This window comes from Pteropus alecto, unplaced genomic scaffold, assembly GCF_000325575.1.
Source record: "Pteropus alecto unplaced genomic scaffold, ASM32557v1 scaffold21, whole genome shotgun sequence".
Taxonomy (NCBI): Eukaryota; Metazoa; Chordata; class Mammalia; order Chiroptera; family Pteropodidae; genus Pteropus; species Pteropus alecto.
The window spans coordinates 21932528-21944653 of NW_006436282.1; the positions used below are offsets into that span (position 1 = coordinate 21932528).

At 41.7% G+C, this 12126-nt stretch overlaps 1 long non-coding RNA gene across 1 annotated transcript in view; it reads left to right on the plus strand.

The window, feature by feature from the left end:
* Positions 1 to 12126, plus strand: part of LOC102887915 — a 31805-nt gene that overhangs the window by 13153 nt on the left and 6526 nt on the right. The window contains exon 3 of the long non-coding RNA XR_001516898.2: positions 4929 to 5008. This is a non-coding gene — a long non-coding RNA (uncharacterized LOC102887915). The remainder of the gene's footprint in view (positions 1 to 4928; positions 5009 to 12126) is intronic.

The window sequence follows — 12126 nt, forward strand, 5'->3', positions numbered from 1 at the left end:
GAGAGGGGGGAGGGGAGAGGTAGATGGGGTAAAAGGGGTCAAATGTGTGGTGACAGGAAGAAATCTAACTATGGATGGTGAACACACAATGTAATATGTATGCCTTACTGTTGAATTGTACACTTTAAACTTATTGGATTTTGTTAACCAATGTCTCTATTAAAAAAAAAGAAAAAAGATTGTGGGTTCTCCGCTTACTGCAATGTGCTCGTTGCAGAGTATATAAAGCTTGTTGGTTTTTCTCTTATACTGTCCTGATATTGTATCCCCCTTCATAAATAATGTGCTAGACTCTACATAGCTGTTGGAAATCATTTTTGACAGCAGGAAGTACTTTCCCAAGATGTGTCTGAGTCATCCTAAGCCCTGAGCTTACTCATCAGCAGTTTGCTGATATGGACAGTCTCAGGCTGGCTCAGACAGGTTGCAATGCCTCTGAACTTCTTTCTTGAGATGAAGGTTCATTACGTGAAATCTGATCTAGTTTTAACAGCAAGTGTGATTTCGGTGGTTGGGTTTGACATAAAGGAAGATAGACAAAAAAGAAAAACATCAATCTTTCTCGTGTTCCTAGTCAGTGCCCTTTCCTATTTTCTGCATGGCTCTTCCATTCCCTCGCCAGTCTCATTAAGTCACCTCGTGGTCAGCAGATAACATCCTTCGTATTTTAGTTTTACAGATTAAGGTACCTCGGGCATATACCTTCTCTCCTTTCCAAACATATTGTCTTTCCCTGTCCTCCAGTTTCCTTCTGATGTAGAGAAAGAGTTGGTATTAGTTTTCTATAACTGTGTAACAAATTACCCCGAAATGAGGCACTTAAGAGAAAAAACGTTTATTATCTCACGGCTTCCACGAGTCGGGGATTTGGAAGCAGTTCATCTGAGAGGGTCTTCCATGAGGTTGCAGTCAAGATGTCAGCTGGGGCTGCACTCATCTGAAAGCTCGACTGGGGCTAAAGGACCAGCTTCCAGGATGAATCACTCACATGGCTATTGACAGGGACCCTGAATCCCTCACCACGTGGGCCTCTCCACAGGATTGCTTGCATGTTCTTATGAACTATCAGCTGCCTTCCCCCAGATTACGGGATCCAAGAGAACAAGCGTGAAAGAAGTCACGATGCATTTTATAACTTACTTTCAAAGTTGCATCTTGTCACTTTCACCACATTCTGTTAGTTGGAGCCGAGTCACTAAGTACCACCTACACTCAACAGGAGGGCAATTAGGCTCTACTTTTGAAGGAAGGGTATCAAAGAATTTGTGGACATCTTTTAGAACCACTATAGAGAGATCACTCTTCCTTTCCAGGGCTTGTTCGTTCACCTATAAGCTTGATCCTATCCTTTCCCACCGGGACTTAGCTAATCAATTATGATCTCCCTTAATCTCTTAATAGTAGATCCTATTTATTGAGCATTTAATATGTCCTGGCTACTGGGCCAAGCACTTTGTGTGGATAATCTCTCCTGATACATACACTCCATAAGGTAGGGAAATGATCACCGTACTTTTACAAATAAGGAGACCAAGGCTCAGAAAGTTTAACTGAGATGTCCAATGCCAGATAAGCAGTAAGTAGAAAAGTGAGTGTATAAATCCAGCCCTGAATGCCTCCATAGCTGTGTCCCTCTCCACATACCTATTCTACACTGCCTTGTGTAGGCCTTTAATCTCTGCCTCTCCTAATCAGCTTCTTAGCTTTCAAAGAAGTTCAATTCTTCCTTATATAAAAATTACCCTTCCTTCAATCCTTCCTTATCTCCAGCTTCATCATATCTTCCCATCACCACAAATTTCTTGAGATAGTCATTAGCATACAGTTCCTACTGCAACACCTCCCATCTGCTGCAGTTCACAACCATCCAGTACTGTACCTACCAATTTAGTGAAAAAGATTTCTCTAAGGCAACCGATGGTGTCCTAATTTCCAAACCCAATGCATTTTTTCAGCCCACATCCTGATACATTTCATCAATCTAAGGCATATAATTTTCTGAAATTGGGATGTCTTCACATCAGCAGTGCTTTGTATTTTTGATAAGATAAATTTCTTTACTCCTCTTTACATTTCATGTCACGGCTCAGTCCCTTCTGGAAACTCTCCATTCCTGTGCCATAGACGTGCCTGGGAACAGGTTTTCCACCTTCCTCTCTGATAGCTCTATAAATCCTCATTATCGGACAACCCTCACGTAGTGGCATAGATAATTTGGTGGTGAGTCCCTTTCTTCCCCTTATTCACTGGGGTGTAATCTATTACAGAATCTTCCATACCACTTATATGTTAATAACTCCTAATTTCTGCTCCAGCCCCCATCTTTCCTTTTAATTAATTGTTTATCTGCTGTGTGTCCTACAAGTACCACAAACTCTGTTTATTCCAAACCTTAACCCCTTTCCAAACCAACTTCTTCCCTAACTTAGATGTTGTCATCACCATGTCTCAGAGATGTCAAGTCTCGCTTAAAGCACAGCTGACATTTATTCATGTATAAGGGAGATCAGTCATATATCTATTGTCATCAAATAGACAAAACAGAGTTTATAGAGGGAAAACCTTCAGTCAGCGGAACTCTTTGTTTTGTTTTGTCCTTGGGCTTGCTGATCGGCTGAAAACTATCAAGGAGACAATTTGCACCCGAGCAGACTGCATTGGAGTCAGGGTAGGCAATTTCAGTTATTCATGAGTCTTCCAAAAAATCTCGTGACTTCAGCTATGGAGTAGGTAGGTGGTATGTTCATCTTTGATACTGGCGGCTGATATCTTTCCTTTGGTATCTCTACCATAGTTAAGCTAGGTCTGCCCTGTTTCATTATAATCCCTCACCTCTTATGGTCAGGTGAAGATCCAAGATCGTGATTGGCCTCAGTGATTTAGTGTCTTTTTGATACTGTGTCTTAAGATAATAACTTATAGTAATATTTGAGCAGCTGGCTATCAGACAGTGGAGGAGCTCAATAACTATGAAAAAACAAAAAGCAAAAAACACTTGGAACTAGTTTGTATCCAGTTTCCTAGGTGGCCTAAGAAACCAGGAGAGTAAGACTCATGTCTCTTTTTTTATCTATGATATTCCTTGAATTCCTTTGAGTTTATTTAGAATTCAGAAATAGCCTCTAATGACTGGGGGGCCTAAGGTTCAGTTAAGACATACAGATACGTTGGTGGATCTTGTTAGAGGGGCCTAAAGCCAGAGGGCGAATTCATCGATTGGCGAGTTGACAGCCATTCCAGTTGTTTGAGAAAGGGGGATTAAGGGATCGAAGACTTCGTAGGAAAGAAGACAGCCGACAGAAAGGCAAAAAGGACTGTGGCAGTCATTTTACAATCTAATACCTTGGCCCACACAAAGGAAAGTGTAGAAGTAATAAAAGGAGGACACAGGTAATAAAATATAAGTCCTAATCACGGATCCTAATCTGGAAATAGTGGTAAAAACTGTCTATACCTTATGTCATCTTCTTGATCCAAAAATCTTGGAGTAGCTGTCTACTTCCAGAGCTGTGTGCTTCTAAAAGCTTATTACTGAGCCTCGGGGTTATATATCTTACCCATGGGAGAATCCCTGGCACATTTACCCTGGGAAATCCTCAATCCATGAGCATATACCCGAGAGCTTAAGAGCAATATTTGTGGTTAAAAATACTTGCTATGACCTTCCCAAGGCTAATGTCTCAGTCTACCCAGTTTCCTGGATTTTCATCCTGTAGAAATGTGTCTGATATTGTCTCTTTCTAAGTACAGCTTGCACCTGTTGGGCATGTGATCGCGTATATTTTAGTTTTGACAATGGCTGACAGGATTGGAATGTAACAAGGTAAAGTCTGTTGGAGAAGGAGTTAATCTGAGACTCATAGGTCTTCCTATATGAATTTCACACGGTGAGAGTTTGAGGTTTTGTGGTGTACATCACGTGATCCTTAAGGCAAAGGGCAGAACTTTAGACCAAGAAAGGTTAAGCTCGTCTAAGTATTTGGACAGTTTTGGTTTTAAAATGTTATTAGTTTGTTTTACTTTTCTAGAACTTAAGAGAGAATATGGACAATGAAGTTTCTGTTTTATTTTAAGATTTACACAGTTCCCAAAGTACGAAATCTGTGAGTTCCTCCTTCCTGGTGGAAAAACAAAAATCCTATTTTTTTTTTAAATCAGTTAAAGTGTTATCCTTTCAGCAGAAGAAAGCTTTTTCCCAGCAAGCAAAATGCAGGCTATTACTGAAACATATTTAAAGCTTTGTCACTTGGTCAATAGAATGAATCCATTTGTAAATATTCAAGTGAAACTTAAGGTGGGATTCTGAGCCTTGCCCTAGCTTTACAGTTTTTACTTGGATTTTGATGCTTATAGATAAGGGAAGTTTTAGTCACCTAATGACATCGAATAATGTCCCCCCAACCATGGTTTTGTATTTCGGACCGATTCATTTTTGGCATCACGAATGATGCCATAAAACAAATGAGATGGTCTATAGGTGTACTAGGGAGCCACCAGGTGGCCATCATGGGAAGTCCAACACCCAGAGTTGTGCAGGAGAGTTTTGCTTTTGTTTTTGTTTTTCATTTAAGTATAGTCGGTATATGATATTACATTAGTTATACTAGTTTCAGGTGTACGGTGCATGAGAGTTGTGATATACTCACTATCTTTTCCCCCCTGTAGGAACAGATCATTGTACATGAATAAATACCTCTGGATTGATGACATATTAAGTAACTCTCCTTATAATAACAGTTGTGGGCAAATCAGCAAGGGCTGTTTGTTTTGCTTAGTAGATGCCTGGGGTGTTTCCTTTAGCTTCAAAAGTATTATTAGTATGTATTTATAGTAGTATTTAAGAAGTATTTTTAATAGTATCTTAAGAATAATATTTCCTTCAGATGCTGTTTTGTCTCTAATAAATTATTGATTCATTTTTGATTCAGGTACTTAAGGAAGTTAGAAAACCCATTTGCTTTCATTGCGTGCCAAAATTTTGACTGACGCAAAGGCAGATCCACTATCGGTGAGTGGTTTTGAGTTCTTAAATCTTTTAAAAAGGTGGCATGCTCTCAATAAGAGGCCGACAGTCCTGAAGTCACCACTTATACATCACAGAATGTACTCTGATTATTTTTAAGATGGGAACCCTGAAAATATAATGTATCAGCGTTGGCCAAGGGAATGTCGGTCAGGACAGGAAATGCTGCGAGTCTGAAGAGCTGTTCAGTGGTCGTGGGATTCACTTTCATTAAGAGGGGGAGTTGGATTGGTTTTCTTGGGTTGGATTCCTCGGGTTGGAGCGGTGCTTGACACTTACGTGGGAAGCAGACGATGATAAAATATCAAGGGGGGAAATGCGAAAAACTACCACGCATTGTTTTGAAGCAATTACATTTGGCAAATCTTAGGAGGGCAGCGAGTGAGAAGTGGAGCTAACACAGTGTCTACTGAAGCACCAGGAGGCTTAGTTGTTTTTGCCAAAGCGATAAACAAGGTTGGGAAACCTAGCTAAGGTAGGCCATAGGCTTGTGATGAGTTTTTAGTTTTTGTATAAGCACTTTTAAAGCACAACTTGCCTTTTCTGTACAATGCAAATGACTTAGCATGGTCAGAGCGCCCCAAGTCAGGAGTTGCTATAATGTCTGCTTAGGAAAGGAAGAAGCCTATTTAATATTTGGCTGCCAAGGGAGGGGCTCTGGAACATGTGTTTTAGGGGCCTCTTGTCATGACTGAGCGAGGAGAAATATAGAAGAACCAGAATCAAAGGGGGGGAGATGTTAAACACTATGAGTTATCTCATGGGCAGGACTAGCTTTAGCCTAACTTTGGGTTTCTCAAATCTAGCCATCCTCTTGAATCCTGCAGGCTGTGTAGAAGTGTCCACAGGCTGGTCCCACCCTGGCGTCTGTACCTCTACCCTAGTAGCACAGTGGAGCACGGTCATGCACAGGGCTCATGTCGCCAAGGAGCCCAGGGTAGGCATTGGCAGCCCACGGCTGGCCCCTTGGGCTGTGAAATCACAGGCCCTCCCTTTCCCTGCAATCTTCCAGCCCCCTGAGGGTAACTCTTGGACAGAAGCCCACAGACACAACTCACATGATAAATAATGTTCAGAATGAGTACAGTGAGGACCTGTGTCAAGGAAGAACATCGTCCTAAAGCAGCATAAATGGGGGTGGGGGGGGACGGTCCTCTGCCCTCTACCTTACTACATAGAGAAGTTTTACTTCTTTTCTCTTCTTCCCCTGCCCGACCGCCCCAGGTCTTCTTGTCTGTGAGCAATGGGGTCCCTGCCGGCTCCCTCCCCAACAGCTGAGCCCTCACCCTGTGCACCCTCACTCACTGCACGCGTGGAGAGTTAGCAGTTGCAAGCTTCATTTTCATTTCCAGTTCACATTTTTAGGCCCAGCTGCGTCTTCCCACCAGACCAGCTTAAGAAGGGAGACTATAAGGTTTGTTCCCCTTTATGCAAAGCAAACCCCAGGGGGTTGGGTGCAAGGAAGACAAAGGGAGGTGCTTCTAGCCAAATCTGTGTACAGAGATACAATTTGAATTACATAAATATTGCTGCTTTAAATATTTTTTTAAATTGTGGTAAAATACCCAAACTTTACTATCCTCGCCATTTTTTAAGGTATAGTTCAGTTGTGTTAAATCCATTCACATTGTTGTGTAACAGCTTTCTACTTTCTGTCTGTAGAAGATACTGCCAGTTTTCCAAAACCATGGTACCAATTCCACCCCCCCGCCCAGCAATACATGAACGTTCTTTTTGATCCACAGTCGCATCAATATTTGATATTATCAGTTCTTCTAATTTTGGCCATTCTGGGGAAGGTATGGTTGTGGATTATTGTGGTTTTAATTTGTATATTAAGTATATTATTAAAGAAACCAGTGAACTTAGAAAACAGAGGTCAAGGAGTTCTTCATGTAAATTGCCAACTTGTTCCCCAGTAATTTAAAAAAAATTTTCCCTAATATTTTATTTTGGAAATTTTTAAGTACATAGCAAAGATGAAAGAAGTTGACTGTGATCTATATTCTACCACCTTTGCACTTGATAAATCACATCAATTCACCATGCATCCATGATATTATTAGTTCTTCTAATTTTGGCCATTCTGGGGAAGGTATGGTTCACCATGTTACTTCTTTGAAGCATTCCAAATTAAATTGCAGACATCGGTACACTCCCCAACTAAATACTTCATCACGCATATCATTACTTGAGTTGGCTATTTCTTCAAATATTTTCTTTTCTTTTTTTTATTGTGGTAAAAAAAAAACAACAACCCTCTTACATAAAATTTATCATCGTAACCATTTTTAAGTACGCAGTTCAGTAGCGTGGGGTGCGGTCACACTGTGCAACCCATCTCCAGAACTATTTCATCTCGCAAACCTGCAACTCCGTGCCATTAAACATCTCCCCATCACCTGTGGCCCCCATGGCAGCCATGCTTCTGCTTTCTGTCTCTATGACTTTGATTACTCAAACCACATGTAAGTAGAATTATACAGTATTTGTCCTTTTGTGACTGGCTTTTTTCACTTAGCAGAATGTTCTCAAGGCTCATCCATACCCATTGTAGCAAGTGACAGGGTTTCTGTCATTTTTTAAGGCTAGAGAAGATTCCATTTTGTGTGTTCAAAAACTTTAAATGTAAAATTTAAATTTTCAGTGAAATGGAAAAAAAAACAGACGAGTGGGTCTCCACTAAGTTTCGACAAATGCGCAGAATGACCCAGATCACCCCGAAGTGTCCCAGCTGAGCCCCAGCCTCCCCTTCCTCCCAAAGGTAACCCCCACTCTTCTGATTTTTCCACCATAGGTTAATTTTGCTTTTTCTAGGACATCATGTAATCCCAATAATCAGTAAGTGTTTTCTTTCATCAGATGTGTAGCAGGCTGGGGAGGCAAAAAAATGCAAAATGCTAAATGAGGAGCTTCTGCTAATTGATTATCCATCAGAAATTCAGTCAGAAAGGAAAGACATGGGGCTCCTAATTTTAGATTTAACTTAAATCAATACGAATTCTCTGTAGGTGGCCCAAATTCAATCTAAACACAGCTTTTTGGCAAAAGCTTCTTTTAAGAGTATTACTTACCTTTTCACTGTCAAGTTAATGACTCATGTGATTATTCTGGGACAGGATAGACCTCCTAGGACTTTACATTTAAATCAGATCTTTGGAGCAGTCCAAGAGGATTTTCAGAAACCTAGAACAGGGTTTAAAGTTTAAAAAGTTTGAAAACTGTCCTCCTGAATTGTCGAGTTTTAATAATGTAAAAGAACTTTAAAATTATATCATCCTAACACTTTTACTATTCAAGTAAGGAAACCGAGGGCCAGATTAAGTATCCGAAGCCACCAAGCTATGACGGGTCGTGACAAGTTCAGAACATGGGACCCCCATATTGTTGCCTAGTGCCCTCTCACCCAGCCCTTAATTCTTTTTCGTTGAGTCTGCAGGTCTAAAGGACGAAAGGATGAATGCCTGTCTGACCCGTGTCCAGGGTGAACCCTTCATTACAAGGGTGATTACAAGGGCAAGGCCTATGTCTTATCTATTCTTGTAATTACACAGTCAAGGCTGTGTAAATCAAAACATTTATTTAAAACTGAGCTATTTCATATCAGTTTTTAAAGTCGATTATTTTAATAATAATTAATAATAACAGTGTATTTGCTGTCGATCAATGTTAGAGAACCCCATGATGTGAAAGACCTGTAAAAGGCCCCAGGCAATGACTTTGAACCTTCTCTTTGGGTATGGACCATTTTCAAAGCTGATGAGAGCTCTTGACCCTCTCCCCAGGAAAAAGCACCCATTTTTTGGACAAATTCCATCTTGCCTAATATTTTAGGGTATACAGACTCCTTGAAGTCCATCCTTGAACATGATATTAAGTACTTGTATTCTCCAGCATCTATGTAGTCCCACCGACATCCCTAATGGGACTTTTCATCTCCATGGAAAACGACGATCACAATTCTCTAAGTGATGTTAGAACAGGGAATGACAAAGAGAATTAAGCCAAGTAGTCAACACGCGTGAGTGCGTGGGCAGGAGGCCTCTCATCCAGGGAAAGTGCAATGGATAAACCCAACAGACGGCACTTTTTGATTATTTACTCTGTGCCCTTTGCTTGATGTTAAATGTCATTCAACTGACTCCTAAAAATTACCTACTACATCTACTAAGTATTTAAGGTGGGAGAACATCAGAGGTAATTTCATTGTAATAAAGTATAGAAGAAACATTTTTTAAGTATAAGAAAACATACGTGAGTTTCTCCAAGCCTTCTCAAGACGTGGGGAGAGTTAGGGTGTCACAGGAGCAATTATAACTCTCGTCCCTACCTGCAGATGCAAGACTTTTAAATTCCTGCAAATTTCTCTCCAAATAATTCTCCTCCATTCCAGGCAGTGTCTGTCTCTCAGGGCTGGTCTTGCTGGACACAGTGTCCCACACCATCATTTTCACCAAGTGACAACACGACAGTAGCAGGCACAGTCTTCAATTCATTGAGCCTTCTGCCCAGAGTGATAAAGATGTCTTTTCTTCCCTTTGTATTACTATTACAGAGTTCCACAAAAAACCAAGTTTTTGTGCTTTTGTTTTCGTTTTGTTTCTCTTTTTGTTTTTGATGGATAGAGCTCATTTAGCCCCTGTCTCTTCAAAGGGATCAAATGTTAGTCCCCTAAAAGCCAATTCTGAGTCCCAGCCATAGGGCTGTATTCAGAATTGCCTTGCCTCTGTGAAGACGAAGTCCTGATGCTGGGTCCTTCTGGTCCCTGATCTAGTCAAGAGCTTGGGAATAAGACAGATCTAGGATGAGTTGTACCTCTGCCAGTCTCAGCTCTAAGACTGGGCAGTTAACCTCAAAGCCTCTGTTTCCTCATCCGTAAAATGGGGACAATGATGGTACCCACTTCACAGGGCTGATGTTCAGATTGAGAGTCTAGCACAGTCCCTGGCACGTGGAATGTATTTCATCAATGTTAGTGCTTGTTAGTATAACCATATATATTTCCAAAAACAGATAAACATATTAACAGTGATTATTTTTGGTGGCAGGATCAAAGATGACTTTTAATTTCTTCTTTGCTTTCCAGATTCTCTTCAATAAGCATGGAATGTTTTCACAATAAAGAAAAAAAGGCAATTAAAATTTAATAGATTGTTGACCTCAGTTCCCGATGGGTCCTCTGAAACATTCAAATACTTTCTCCATTGCTCAGTGAGCTCTGGAGGCAAGGCCTATGTCTTATCTATTTTGGTACTTTTAACCTTAAATACACCATTTGACAGCAGGTAGGTAGTCATATATCATATCACCTTCCTTTCCGGAACAAAGTCTCAATGGTAATTACTTTTGGTTTTAATTTCTCTGTAATGAAACATCTTTTTCTCCTCTGTGGATTTTTTTCTCTTACCTAGGTCCAATTTCTAATCCTTTTACCAATTTAATTGAATCCTCTCCAAATTTCGTCCTCTCCAAATTCTCCCCTTCAGAATTCCTCCCAGACTACTGAGTTGGTCCCAGGCAGGTTTCCAGAAAGCATTTCACTTGAGCTCCACACAACTCATGCCAGGAAGAGGATATGGATGGGGTGGTCGAGCTGAGGTCAGATATTTTTAGTAGCTAAACAAAGACCCAAGGACCAGGATAACCTAAAGTATATAAAGAGATTATAAAAGGAAATAGACCTTTCCAGAGATGCATCATATTTTCACTTAAATGTCAGGGTGGAGAGGGTGGTTGGCTTTTACCATGGTCAAGAGTATAGGGCGACTGATGATCACAGTTGGCTGCTGCTGTCATTTGGTTCCTTTGATCTTCACTTTGCATGAAACGGGCAGGCGTTCTCTAAGGAGGATGAGCCCAAGCACAGTACTGCTCCGCCGCTTCTTCTAGAAAAGCAAAAGCAAATAGAGAATGTTAGCTTTTGGCAGCTGACATATTTTAGTTCTTTCCTGATGTGACTGATAGACATGAGACTCTCTCATTCCGGGGAATCTGAATCTGAGATAGAGCCCCCGAGAGACACGGAAAGTCCGGGGCAGCCCCATCTCTACAGGGTCTGATACTCGATTTCTCCTCTGACTCTGTGATCCACACTAGATTCTTCGCTGATTAAGACGTCAAACATTTAGACTCCTAACTGGGTCTTAAAAGGTTCTAGGCCAGTCTGGGATCCAGGGCCCAGGTGGCAGTGGCGAGGGTGGTGAGATGTGGTGACAGTGGCCTTGTCCTTGATGTTCGCATCAGATACATGTGTAAGGTAGAAGGAGAAGGGAAAGCCGGTGGTTCCACACGTTGGTCAGCTGCTTTCTGTCCACTGTAACCTAAGATTTCAGTTGAAGCGATTTCAGCAGGGCTGTTCCCTCAGAGCCCCACTCCTGGCAGGAGTAGGGAGAAGCGCTCGCCTTCTCTGCCACGCTGTGGCACCTCACCTGGTCTTGGGGACCCGAAGCAGAAGAGCTGTCTCTGCTGGCCACAGCTCCTCTCTCTGGGCTGCTCAGACCTGGTCCTTATGAGACTGAGGCGCAGATGCTCTGTCTTTCTACCCTCTGTCTCTGCCCCCGGCACGGGGACACAAACTTCCACTCTCATCATTTAGGCGACAAATGAAAAAAACAAGTGAAAATTAAATTATGCCAATCTCCTCCGCAGAGGCCAGTATCTCTGAGTTGCCAAACATGCACAGGCAGAGCAGCACCTACGCTGAGAAGCGAAGGCTGATGGAACTCACATCTCAAACCCCGGGTCATGAGGAAAATTCCAGCTAACAGGGAACGTTGCCCTGACCTCTCCCACAAGATGCTCCGGCAAAGAGCTGGCCCAGGAAAAATTCCACTCATTCGGATGAGTCATCGTAAAGAAATCGCCGAGAATCTCTCTAAGCAGAGGAAAGGGACAGGCGAAGCGAGCGGCAGATGCAGAATCCTCACCGGGAAAGTGCCGCTGCGGAGGAGGAGGAGGAGGCAAAAGTTGTAACCGGACAATTGCTGGGCGTTTAAAAACTTCATGAGATGCTTGCTTCTATGAAGAAAGAGCAAAGGAAAAACTGTAGGAAAAGAAAGGAAAGGAAAGGAAAATAGAAAGTACCCCAAGGTAGAAAAAGCACT